The sequence below is a fragment of the Kogia breviceps genome, chromosome 12 (assembly GCF_026419965.1).
Source record: "Kogia breviceps isolate mKogBre1 chromosome 12, mKogBre1 haplotype 1, whole genome shotgun sequence".
NCBI lineage: Eukaryota > Metazoa > Chordata > Mammalia > Artiodactyla > Physeteridae > Kogia > Kogia breviceps.
Window position 1 is genome coordinate 18,526,388 of NC_081321.1, and position 13,321 is coordinate 18,539,708.

Genomic DNA, 13,321 nt, shown 5'->3' on the forward strand with positions numbered 1-13,321 from the left:
AAGATGGTAGGCTCATCCAAAATGGCTCTGCCAACAACAGACTTGGTGTGCATCACACATCACCTCCAAAATGTCTCATAAAGAAGTGAATTACCAAAAAGAAGACGAACCAATATAGAACATGTTGAACCATATTTCTGTGCATTTTGAGTAATTTTGTTCAAGGAGAATTGAAGCAGACGGTTAAAATCAAGAAAATAGATTAAAACCCTAGTTAATGAATGTCTTGGAGATTGCTGTGCAAGTATTTAGTATATGGTTAACTAAGACAAGCTTGCTGAGCAACATTTATATATGTAGTGTTCTTAACTTTCTCAGGGCTACTGTTTCAAACCAGAGCTTCCTCAAAGAAATTTTAAATCAGATTTCACCTCTGGTCACATTCCTGCACACTTATACTTTCTAGTAGTTACACAGCCTTAATCCTCCTGAAATTTTAGATTGTAATTCCAAGAGTTATTAGGTTGGAAAACAGCTTCTGGGCAAATGATGTTATTCAAAACAAATTTATACCAGAAATAATAGTTGGATTATTTCTGCCTCACAGATAGTCTTGAGGTCTTATTTTTCATGTAATTTGGGTATTCTGACATAAAAGTTTCTTGCTCTTAAATAATAATACCCTTAAAAGAGAAGAGAGAGATGAGGGGATAAATAAAGATAATAAATACAATAGTCTGCTAACCAAATACAAAGGTTAAAATTAGCTTTGACCTTCCTTTTCTGTTTAGTTTACCTATCCTTCTGTATTCCAATGGCATTACATAAATACTTTAATATTTGCTATTTAAGGGTCTATCAAAATCTTGAGTTCTGTTAAGTCTCAATAAGTGTTACTCCTTTCTAAAACTTTTAGTCTTAATGTACACATTTTCTTTTCAAAATGTATTATTTACTGTTGAAAAGTTATTCCTATTCCTAATATTAAAATATTTGTTTATGTTTTTTAATATCAGTACAGATAGAATTTAAAAACAGAATAAATAGTCATGCACCAAAATTCATGTATCCATCAGAGGTATGTTGGACAGTGGAAGAACACAGAATTCATTTTGTGAAAGAATTTTTTTAATCCAAAAAGATGAGTTCATTTGAACAATCTATCAAATATATTTTACTTTATTTTAATAAATTGCTTCATCTTCTGGATCATTTTATGGTAATAATCACTTTTTATTGAGGGATTTGGTTATGAAAGTGATAGAAAAGGGAGAAATGCAGGAGAATTTTTTTTTTTTTTTTGCAGTACCCGGGCCTCTCACTGTTGTGGCCTCTCGCGTTGCGGAGCACAGGCTCCGGACGCGCAGGCTCAGCGGCCATGGCTCATGGGCCCAGCCTCTCCGCGGCATGTGGGATCTTCCCGGACCGGGGCACGAACCCGTGTCCCCTGCATTGGCAGGCGGATTCTCAACCACTGCGCCACCAGGGAAGCCCAAGAGCCCATTTTTTTTTAACAAAATCATATTTTTATTTTAAATTTTGTGTTACACACATTACATATATATGTAATATTACAAAACTTACTAGAAGCACAAGCATCAACATTAACAAATATTAATGCCTACTGTGTAACTGAATCTTTGGTGCAGCAATACAATGGACACCTCTAGCCTCAGTAAATAAGAGGCCTCATCTCACTGCAATCTCTTCAGCATTGGTTACTGTGCATTTTTAATCTTTGCCAATTTGCTAAATGAACTAGGTTCTCACGATTAATTTGCATGTCTCGAGTTATTACAAAAAAACATCTTATATGTTTAGTCCCCATCTGATTTCCTCCTTTTAACTGAATATTCAAATTATATCTCTACTTTTCCCTTAATTTGTAAGTAGTTTATATTTTAATTTCATAATTAACATATGAAATTGCCAGTAGTCAGTTTTAACAAAAATGGCAATTTATTGTATATCATTAAACCCAATATATTGTAAATACACTTCTCAGCTCCTCACTTGTTTGTCAGTTCTATCATTTAAGATGCAAAGATTTTACATTTATCAAATCTAGCAAAATTTTTCCTTTCTGATTTCTGCCTTTGGTGTGATGCTGAAAAATAACTTCCAACTCTCCCTCCACTTATATAAATACTCACCAACACTATCTCTTAATACTCTTAGAGTTTATTTTATTAAGAATTTTAAACTTTAATCCTCCTAGAATTTATATGGACAATGGTATAGAAATTTAACTTTTTTCTAAATACTTAGAGAAGTGTTCATTCCTTTCACACAGATTTAATATGCCTAAAATGACACTGTATCAAAAAGATTTACCATATTAAGAGGGAATGAAATTTCCTAATTACAGTTCAAACATCATGTTTATATTGTCATTTCATTTCATATTATAAAGCACCAATTATTCACTGTAAAGTATGAACTGTTTTCTAAATTCTCTAAAAGATGAATAGATATATGTATCACCAAAGAAAATTAAAAATGATGGTTCCTAATTACTTTAAAAATTAGGAAATATTTATTACATTTTATAAAGAATATCAGCAGTTCAACTTCACTAATTTATGCAAAATGTATTTTCATTTACAGAATGTGACCGTGGGCAAGACTTCTTCCGTTGAGAAGATATATAACCTAATTATGCAAAAAGTTCTATGGAGACTGTTTGGGTTCAAGGTTTTTTCTCAAATTAAATTATTATTGTTAGAACTGCTTCTTTGTTGCTTAGTATTCTAAAGAAAGACACAAAAAATAAGCAATTGCCTGCTCACATACATTATTTTAAAGCCATTTGGTCAACAGTTCATGCATTATTTTATTTGGAAGGAAAAATCCTCTTTATTACAAACAATTGTTGAATAAGAGAACAATGTTCAAGCAGTTGTTATTAAAGGATTAAGACATATTATTATCATCTGACTTCTAAATAAAAGGAATAGAACTCTAATTTTTCTATGATTTTTTAAATGAATCTCTCTCATTATTCTTTATCAATCAAGAAGCTAAGAGCCATAGCCCAAAGGAATTCTACAGTACATGAACCATTGTTTTCCTCCAGGCTAGTGTTTTAGGTCTCCTTCAAGTGGATCAGCATTGGCTACTCAAGTAGCAATATCTCATTCCGAGACCAGTACAATGGAGCATATCTCTACAGTGACTGCATTATGTTACTTAAGCTGATGTACATTTTGAAATGAACTCTGCAATTCAAATTGTGCTAATAAAATTCCCCCAGTGCATTATATGTACTTACACTTGAAACACCCAGAAAATAAGCTTAATAACTTTATGTTAAACTATTCAGATGGAGATTAGATATTTGTAGGTAGAGCATAAAGGCAATCAAGCATAATCAGGCATTTAAACAAATAATTTTGAGTTGAGAAGAAATTATGAGTATAGTGCTATTATATTTAAATATGCATGGTGTTTTGACTTGTAAGTTTAAGTTGAGAAAACTAAGCTGAAAGTATATCGAAAAAGGAGTCTTATTCAAGAGATTGAGGTGCAACAATAAAAGATGATCTACAATGAGTTATAAATGGTCATGAAAGAATGAGATATAGAAATTTTAACTATTCAGGAAATATAAGATCACATAATGAGTTATTAATTAAGAAATGAGGGATTCAAATCAAAGACTGTACTTTCAGGAATGGATTATACCATATGTTAGTAAAGAGCTGTGGATTAAGTTATAGAGCATGGACGGTTAGTTGTACAGGTAAGTAGCATCACAAACCCATTATCTGTATTTACTGTGAAATCACTGCCTTCTTTTTCTGTTTTTTTTTTTTTTTTTCTAATAATAACCAGGGTTTTGATTTCAGAGAGTCACTGGATTTTGCCATGGCCTTTCAGTCTGGTTAATTATTATGTGTTCAGAGTAATGCACATTTTTATCCACAGGTGGCAGACCTTTCTTAAATCAACTTCAATCATATTCAGTATTTTGTTTTGGTGGGTTTTTTTTTTTTTCTTAAACTGCCAGCCACATTAAAATGTAAGAGTGTGCTGCTCGGAGTTCTCATTAATGCTGCACAATTTAGATGATAGATTTGTCAACATAGTGGCTCATTCTCAAAGGCCACTGAACCCTGTCGGGATAAATGCCTTAAAAATTGTATATTGCAGAGTAATCTTTAATTATAAAGAACTCACTTGACAATTTACAATATATTGGGATTATTCTCCTTTTGCAAGCAGCAAAGAGTTTTACTCTCTAGATAAGGTTGACTGAGGGGAAAAAAAAAAAAGTGATTGGATTTGACAAATAGTTAAAGCAAAGAGCTTGCTTATTTGCAAGTAAAAGAGAGGTGACCAAAAGGCATGTACAAATAACAACCACCTAGGTTCACAAATAATTAACTGGCTAAATGGTTAAAGCAAATAATTATAAATGCAGTGACATTTAAAAAGAATGTTAACACAAAAAGAGATAAGCAAAACAAAAATAACTGCCACCAGTGGTATAACTAACCACTATCCTCAATTTACCTCTGTAAAATCTTGAATTTGCAAACCTATGTGAAATATTTATTTTTGTTGTGTTATTTTTGGTCAGTGCAGTATAAAATCTGATATCCAACTAAGCCTTTTTGTGGGTATTGATATGTGCAAAGAATGCTTTAACATGGCAATGCATTTCAATTCATATATAAATAAAATATTTATAATTTTATAGTTCTCAAAACATTTTACTGCTATTCAATCTAATAGCAACGCCTGATAGCCTTTATTACATTTCTTAGAAAAAGAACACTGGAAAGAATAAATGCTTATTTTACTACCCTATTAGTCTTCATTTCCAACGTGGGAAATTCTTTATAAGCATCTTAAATTATTTTACCTAATTTTGAAAGATGTATCAGTATAATTTACTCTATTTGCAACCATATTTCTCCCTCATGAAACATAATATACCCTTAAAGAAATAAATAAAACTTATCATAACTATTTGCTGTACTATTTTAACACTTATTTTGAATATATCTACACAAATGTGTACACTTAAGCAAATGGTAAGAAAGCACACACCCATGTAACCACCAGCAGGGCATTAGTGTCACTCTCTCTTGGGCCAGAAGTGCTCCCTGACCCAAATTCTCCCTCCTTCAGCTCAACCTCTTTCCTCATTCCTAGAGATCAGCACTCTCTGGCACCTATAGTAATGTTTCCTTGCTTTTCTTTATAGTTTTACCATCTATAATGCATCTCTGAAAAACGTTAATTGTTTGCCTGGAATCATCCTGCATGTATTCTTATGTCTTTGCTTTTCTCCGCTTAATATCAAGTAGATCACTAAAAGTCTTCCATTTCATTACTTCATTTCATTGTATGACTATTCTACCACTATCCATAGTGTGGATGACAACTGAATTATTTCCAATTTTTGGCAAATACAAGTATTTCTCCTGTGAACATTCTTGTACATATCTCCTGATACATGGATGTACATATTTTGCTGGGATATATACATATATACATAGGATTTCTATGCTTAAGTAGGGGCTATAAATTTTAACTTTACTATATCTAAAAGTAGTTGTTCCAATTTCTGTTCTGACCAGCACTGTATGAATGTTGCTGTTGTTCTGCATCCTTGTCATTGCTTTGACCTGCTAGCCATTTCAGTTTTCCCCATTCTGAAGTATGTGTAGTGGGATCTCATTGGGCAAGTATTCTGTATTTCCTTGACTATTACTGAGATTAAGCATTTTTTCATATGTTTTGACATTTGGACATATTATTGCCCATTTGGATTTCTCCTTTGCCCATTTTTCTATTGGGTTGTGTGAAGTTTTACATTGATTTGTAGTTTTAGAAAAATCTATTCTGGATATCACCTTTGTCTATGATGCTTTGCAAATTTATTCTGCCACTCCATATCCTGTCTTTTCACTCTTTTTATGGTTTTCTTTGATAAACAATAAAATAATGTAGAACCTAATGTAAATGACAAACTCTTTGGTGATAATGATATGTCAGTTAAAAATTGTAAAAAATGTACCACTCTTGTGGGAGATGTTGATATTGGGGGAGGCTATGCATGTGTGCGTGTGTGTGTGTGTGTCTGTGTGTGTGTGTGTGTAGGGAGTGGGGGGAAGTGGTACATGGGAAATCTCTATACCTTCTCCCCATACTGCTGTGAACCTAAAACTGCTCTGAAAAATAAAGTCTATTTTAAAAAATAATGTAGAATGTTTTTAATCTAAGGAATCTGTCTCTACTCCCAGGTCATAAAGTTATTTTCCTAGATTCTCTTATAGGAGAATCTCTTACGACAGATTATTGTTTTACCTCTTACACTTAGTTTGTGACCAACTGAAATTGATTTTTGTGTGTGGTGTGAGGTAGGGATCCAACTTCATTTTTTTCCATAAAGATTTAATTTTCCCAATACCATATATTACGAAGTCTGTTATTTCTCTGCTTTGAAGTACCACCTTTATTATAAATAAAATGTCCATATATGCAAGAGTCATTTCTGAGCGCTGTAGCCTCTCTCATTTGTCTACTTGTCTACCCCTGCAGCAATGCCGCACTTTCTGAATTAATAGAGCTTTCATATTAATACGGCAAGTAATCCTACCCATTCTCCCTTTACAAGTCTCTTGACTCTTCTTGTTCTTTGCATTTTAGAATCAACTTGTCATATTACACACACCCACACATACACACACACACACACAAACTACCCAAACAAATAACAAAGAAACAAAACAAGTAGTTGGCATTTTGATTGTGAGTACACTGTACTTATGAATCTACTTGGGGGTAGGGGATATCTCTACAAAATTGGATCTTTCAGTACATGAACATGGTGTATCTCATCATTTATTTCATTTAAAAAATATTAAAATATTTCTTAAACTTTCACAATTTTCCTTATAGAGATACTACTCATCACTTATTAATGAATACTAGGCAAAAATTGATGCTGATATACAGAAAGACAGCTGATCTGTGTATATTGTATTGTTTGCATCAACCTTAAATGCTCATATTAATTCATATCATCTGCCAAGAATGACAGTTGTTTCTTTTTCAATCCTAATAATTTTATTTATCTTGCTTTATTATATTTATCTTGCTTTATTATATTGGCTAGGATCTCCAGAAAAAATGCTCAATAGCAACTATCCTGATGTTGTTTTTGATTATAGAAGGAAACTTCCAACAATTCACTATTTTAATTTATTCTTGCTATAGGTATTTCATGTCACACTAAGGAAGTTCTTCCCTGTTTTTAGTTTTCTAAGAACTTTAAAAAATAAGGAATAAATATACATTTTACTAAATCCTTTTCTGCATTAACTGAAATAATCATGTGATACCTTCTTTTAATCTGCATTACATTGGCTGTTTATTTACATGTCAGCAAACCTTGATTTTCTGGAGTAAACAAACTTGCTCATGATTAATGATCCTTTTTATATATTGCTGAAATCAGTTTGCTAATATTTGGTTGACAGTTTTTCCATTTATATTCATAAGAGGAATTTGCCTGTGAATTATGCTTTTTCATACTATTCTTGCCAAGTTTGGTATCAAGATTATATGATCGTTATAAAATAAGTTGGGGACTATTACCTCTTCTATTTTTTGAAACAACAAAAAAAACTTACATAGGATTAGACTTATGTCTTCCTTAAATTTGCCTGTGAAGCCATCTGGGTCTGGAAATTTTTTGTAGGAAAAGTTTTGATTACCAAATTAAATTTCCTTAATGTTTATAGAACTATTCAGGTTCCCTATTTCTTTTTGAGTAAATATTGCTAAGTTATATATTTTTTAGGAATATTTTGACCACTGACATATTTTTCTAGGAATCTGATCATTGATCTAACTCTTCGTATTTCCCAACATAAACTTGGTAATGTAAAGTTCATGATACTCGTTATTAGCTGTTTAATATCTGCACATCTGTTGTGATGTCACTTTGTCATTTCTGATATTGGTTATTTGCTTCTTGTCACTTGCTTTCTTGTTCAGTATCATCAGAGGATTGGAAAATTTCCTCATCTTTTGCAACAATTTTTGGCTTTCTTGCTTCTCTTCTTCATATGTTTGTTTCTCACTTCATTAATTTTGCACTTTAATTCGTTTCTCCCTTTTACTACTTTGAGTTTATCTTGTTGTTTTTGAAATAAATTCTTGGCTTATTAATTTTCACTCTTTCTTTTTTCTAATACATTTAAGGTATAAATTTCCCAGCAAATGCCTCTTATAGGCATTCTATAATTGTTATATGTAAGATGTTCATTTTTACTTAATCTAAAATATTTATAATTACTATTGTGATTTCTTTTTAATTTTGAAACTTTTTTCTAGCCATACGTTTGTTATTCATTGGCAGCTTAATTTCACTGCTATGATTCAAATTCTTTGAAATTAGTTGAGACCTAATTTATGACTCAGGATATGGTCAATTTTTGTAACTGTTCCCAGTGGTCTTCAAAATAATGTGAATTTTGCAGTTGTATGAAAGGTTCTATATATGTCTACTAGGTCAAGTTTCTTAATCTTATCTTTCAACTCTGCCCCCCCTTTACTGATTCTTTTCTATTTTATTCCGTTAATTTCACTGCCATTGTAGATCATTTCTTTCTCCTTGCTAGTCTGTCAAATTTTCCTTAATCTATTTTGCAGTTATGTTATTAGGGACATTTAGATTTAATATTATTCTATCTGCCTATTGAATTGAAAATTCACTCAGTTTTAAAGTAACTTTATCTCCAGTAATGGTTTGAGCTTTAAAGTCTATTTTGTTTACTCAGTGTAGTTACACCAGTGTCCATGTGGTATTTGCATAATATAATTTATCCAACTATTTTCCATCATTATTTACATTTTACATGTGCGGAATCAGTGGTTAAAAGACGTACCCAACAGTAGATAGTCCTAAATGGTCCAGTCAGGAATTGACCTAAACAATGTGTCTCCAAAGTTGATGCCTTTCAACTTTATGCTTCTCTTACAAGTTCCAAAGAGTGAAGTCAGCTTAGGTTCGGAGGGAAAAATCACTCTCATTCTAATTACTGCCAAGAATTTCTCATAGATTGCTATCTAATTGTGACTTTTCACTTAGCTTCGAGATAAATTCTCACTCCTTTAATATTCTAAGGCAACAAAATACTGTAAAAAATTCTTTAAAAAAAGAAAGAAAACATTCTTAATCCAGAACTGCAGCACTCGACCTCTTTCACTTATACACAAGGAAGAAGTCTTCAAAGTTTTGCTCTTTGCCTTTGAAATCTGCATGATTAACAGCAACATTCACATGCTTGTCAAATTCCACCGAACTGTATCTCAATCTGCCCTAACCTAAAAAATGTAGCCAGGATGCAATATGATCAAGATTTCTGAGTGGCTGTATGACTCTACTGAGAAGGAAAGCTTACTGCAAGCTGACTTCAGAAAAAGCAGTCAGAAAGGCTGAGTGATAAGCTATTTCATCTCTCCTTGAACAGACACACAGAGTATTTTAAACAGAGGCACTAAGCAACTTATGTAACCTTTTGGAATCCTGTACTTTTTTTTTTTTTTTACATCTTTATTGGAGTATAAATGGTGTGTTAGTTTCTGCTGTATAATAAAGTGAATCAGCTATACATATACATATATCTCCATATCCCCTCCCTCTTGCATCTCCCTTCCACCCTCCCTATCCCACCCCTCTAGGTAGTCACAAAGCACCCAGCTGATCTCCCTGTGCCATGCGGCTCCTTCCCACTAGCTATCTATTTTACATCTGGTAGTGTATATATGTCCATGCCAATCTCTCACTTCTTCCCAGCTTACCCTTCCCCCTCCCCATGTGAATCCCATACTTTTTACATTTCTATAATTTTAATACTAAGTTATACTTGTTAAGAAATGTGTAAACTGTAAAGAAAATTAAAGTTGCTCATGATTCCATAATCCAGAGCTAATAATATTTAATGTATTTACTTTCAGCTATTTTTTCTGTTAATTTTTTATGTATTTGTAATATATATGTCCACTTGAATATGTGTGTGTGCATACATGTATGTGTGTACACACACACATTTGGAAATACACTGTATCTTTAGTGTGGATTCTGACTTGTTTCATTTAACATTGCATCATGCATAATGTCATATGTCTTTCAAATTTTTAAAAAATATTTTATTGACTGTATAAGATAAATATATTCAGATTTATCCAACTATTGCTTTATTGCTGAACAATTTAGTCAATCTCAAATTATTCTGATTATTAAACAAATGAAAATGATCATATTTACATAAATTTTGTCTCCTTTAATTATTTCATTAAGTTAGACTCTTAGAAGTGAAATTGCCAGATACTGTTAGGCCCTAATATCTAGTCTCTTATTCTTCCACAACAATAACTCCCCTAAATTTATCTTCCAGAATAAAAGCTACATCTTCCAAGCTCTTTTTGAGTGTGGCATGGTCATGAAACTATATTCTAGCCAATGGAATGTAAGTGGAAGGGGTATGGACACTTTTCAAAAGATGTCCTTAAAGGGAGAGAGCATGAATCTTCTAGAAATATTTCCTTCCTCTTGCTAGAATACGGACATGATTGCTGGAATACCAATACTGGATATTCCAAAACACTAGGTAAAAGTCACATGCTCAGAGAAACAGAGCCAAAGATGAAAGATCTGGATCTCTACTGACTGTGGAACCACCCACTCAGCTCTTAACTGCCTATAGAGACTTCACATAAGAAAATATAAAGTTCTACCTTTTTAAAACAATTTGGATTGCTTGCAACCAAACCTTTTCCAAACTAATAGAGTGAAAATGTTGCATAGAATGCCTTGGAAACATTTAAGGCTCTTAACAGAGATGGTCAAATCACTTTATGGTTGAATAAATATAACTTATTTCCAACATTATTGAAAGCACCCAACTCCCCTCATTCTTGTTACAACATTATTATTCGAAGCTACTTTTTACTAGTTAGATTGTTAAGTGGAGCATAACTTTGCATTTCTTTTACTAGCATTTTGCATTAGAATTGCATGCTTTATTAATTATTTGTTCTTATATCTTGTTATCTTTTAAATTAAAATGTTAGTGCCTTTCTTATAATAACAGCTCTATACATGTGACGTTTGCTGTATTTGTTAGAAGTAGTCCCAGTTTTCCATTTGCCTTTTAATTTTACTTATACTTTTACTTGTAATACTATAAGTTTCATATTTGCAATAACTCATGACTTATTCCAGTTCTGTTATCATTAAAAGCCATTACAATGCTTTCTTCCATATTACTTTGATTCATTCATCTGTGAATATATAAAGTCTTATTTATAAATATTTTTAAAAATTTTTTTAGGATTTAAAAACAATTCAGTCTTTAAAGACGATAAAAACTACCACTGAATCTAAGGGTTTTCACAAATAAACTTGTATCTTGAAGTTCTAGAAGCATAAGTCATATGACTTTTAGAGTGGACTAGTAAATAAATAAATTTTAGTTTACTCTGCAAGAATACCACTTTTTCACTATTCTCTTTAGGACTAAACAGAAAGGTAATTCGTTTTTCATTTTACTAGTGACAAACCTCTGAACAATAGGATCCCTTTCCTTCAAACTTTTCTGCTCTCACCCACATGACAGTTAGTCATAGGACGATAAAAGGATTTTCAACTTTAGGTCTGTGGTCAAACTTTGCTCCTGTTCCCAAGAGTACAACTTTTACAGGCATTTCACAAATGCACACATAGATAGATGCCCACTAAATTTTTCTGCCAAGCAAATTGGGAAAATATCTGTTTGACCTCAGCAAAATTGTATTTTTGTATGTGTTTACAAAAACATACCCTGAAATACTTAATAGCCCATGGAAATTTTTATAAAATGTCTGACCTACTCATTGTGACCCAGAATATTTCTTGTTCAGCAATAACAAAAAAGTAGCAACAAATGTTTTTAAAAAAACATTTTTCAATGAAGAAAAAAAGCTTCTGCAACTTTAAGAAATGTGTATCTCATTAAGGAAACGAAAAGAAAAGAAATGTTGCTTTCATCTGCCAGTTTAGAAACATTACCTTCATAATGAGGTTGAAAATTACAATTACAAATACAGTTGTCATCTTAATAAAATACTATGTATTATAGCTTTATATGCATATGTCATATACTTTACTTATAAGTTGAAAGTAAGAGAAGGCACATAAACTTCCATTTTTAAAGTAATCAATTTTTTCAAAGGTGTGTACCATGTGTTTTATGAATATATCTTTTTCCTACCCAGTGCAGTGCCAAAATTCTCTGTTCAGGCTTCAGAATCTTATAAGTAGATTCAAACAGGACTTGTGTCATCAGCAAGAAGAATCTAGAAAAAATAAAAGTAGACCATCAACAGTGTATTGTTCCTTTTTAGTGAATATATCAAGATATGACTCTTTGGAAACAGGAGATGTCTATGGTTTTCAAAATAAATTTATATACATATAGAAATATAATAAAGTTATTATTTATTGAAAAAAGGCATTAATTTGACATTATAATACCACCAGAATTAATCTAAAAACATATATACATGTTATGTTATATGCATACATACATATTTGTTAATCACCACATAAGTTGTTCATTTTGTATAATTTTGATATAAACAACCTGAATATACTTTAGGACAGGGAACATTAAGGTAAATTCTTCTTTCTTGGAATGAGTTATGAAAGATTTTCAGGTGTCCTCATAGGTCCTTTCCTTGATTCCATTCAAATGTATGACAGCAACGATCAACACAGTAACTGTTTAGTGGCAGTCATCCAACTATCTCTACAATGACATTCCTTGCTATATATCTCTATAGATCTCCCAGCCCACCTTCAAAACTACTGCTCTAGACACTTTCAGGAGTGAATAGGACTCTGGCTTTGTTACCAGTTCCTTAGGCTGGACAAAAATGGCCTCTGGCAATCAGTCAAAATTCCCAAGAATCAGACTTTTGAAAGTAGGGAACCAGTACATGGTGGCAGCCAAAGCATTGGTGCCAGCTCAACCTCTTCACAATCAGTTCACTTTATGAAGAACTGAGTAATTCTTCAGTTTCATTCTTATTATGCCATTGATATTTCACCGTTTTGGTCACAAGGTGTATTAGGGTAGTTTTATTACCATATTGTTATCCACCTGTACCATGATTGGTAGGGGGGATTTCACTTCACTCCAATATCAGATCTTTTGTTAATAAGCACAGAAATCTAAAAGTCACCACATTGACAGAGAAGATGCCACATTATTTCAACAATTCACTAATTACTCCACTGGAAAGTACTTCAAAATGAGAAAAGTTATTACAAATTTTCAACATCAGAAATTAGGCCGCTGCCCATTTACAATAGCCAAGA

General features: G+C 32.2%; 1 protein-coding gene across 14 annotated transcripts in view; it reads right to left on the minus strand.

The window, feature by feature from the left end:
* The window catches only part of SOX5 (SRY-box transcription factor 5), a 1,010,478-nt gene that overhangs the window by 729,688 nt on the left and 267,469 nt on the right, over positions 1 to 13,321 (minus strand). For all 14 annotated transcript variants that reach the window (XM_067008877.1, XM_067008891.1, XM_059082188.2 and 11 more), the window contains one exon: positions 12,213 to 12,297. The gene's annotated coding sequence lies outside the window, so the exon portion shown is untranslated. The remainder of the gene's footprint in view (positions 1 to 12,212; positions 12,298 to 13,321) is intronic.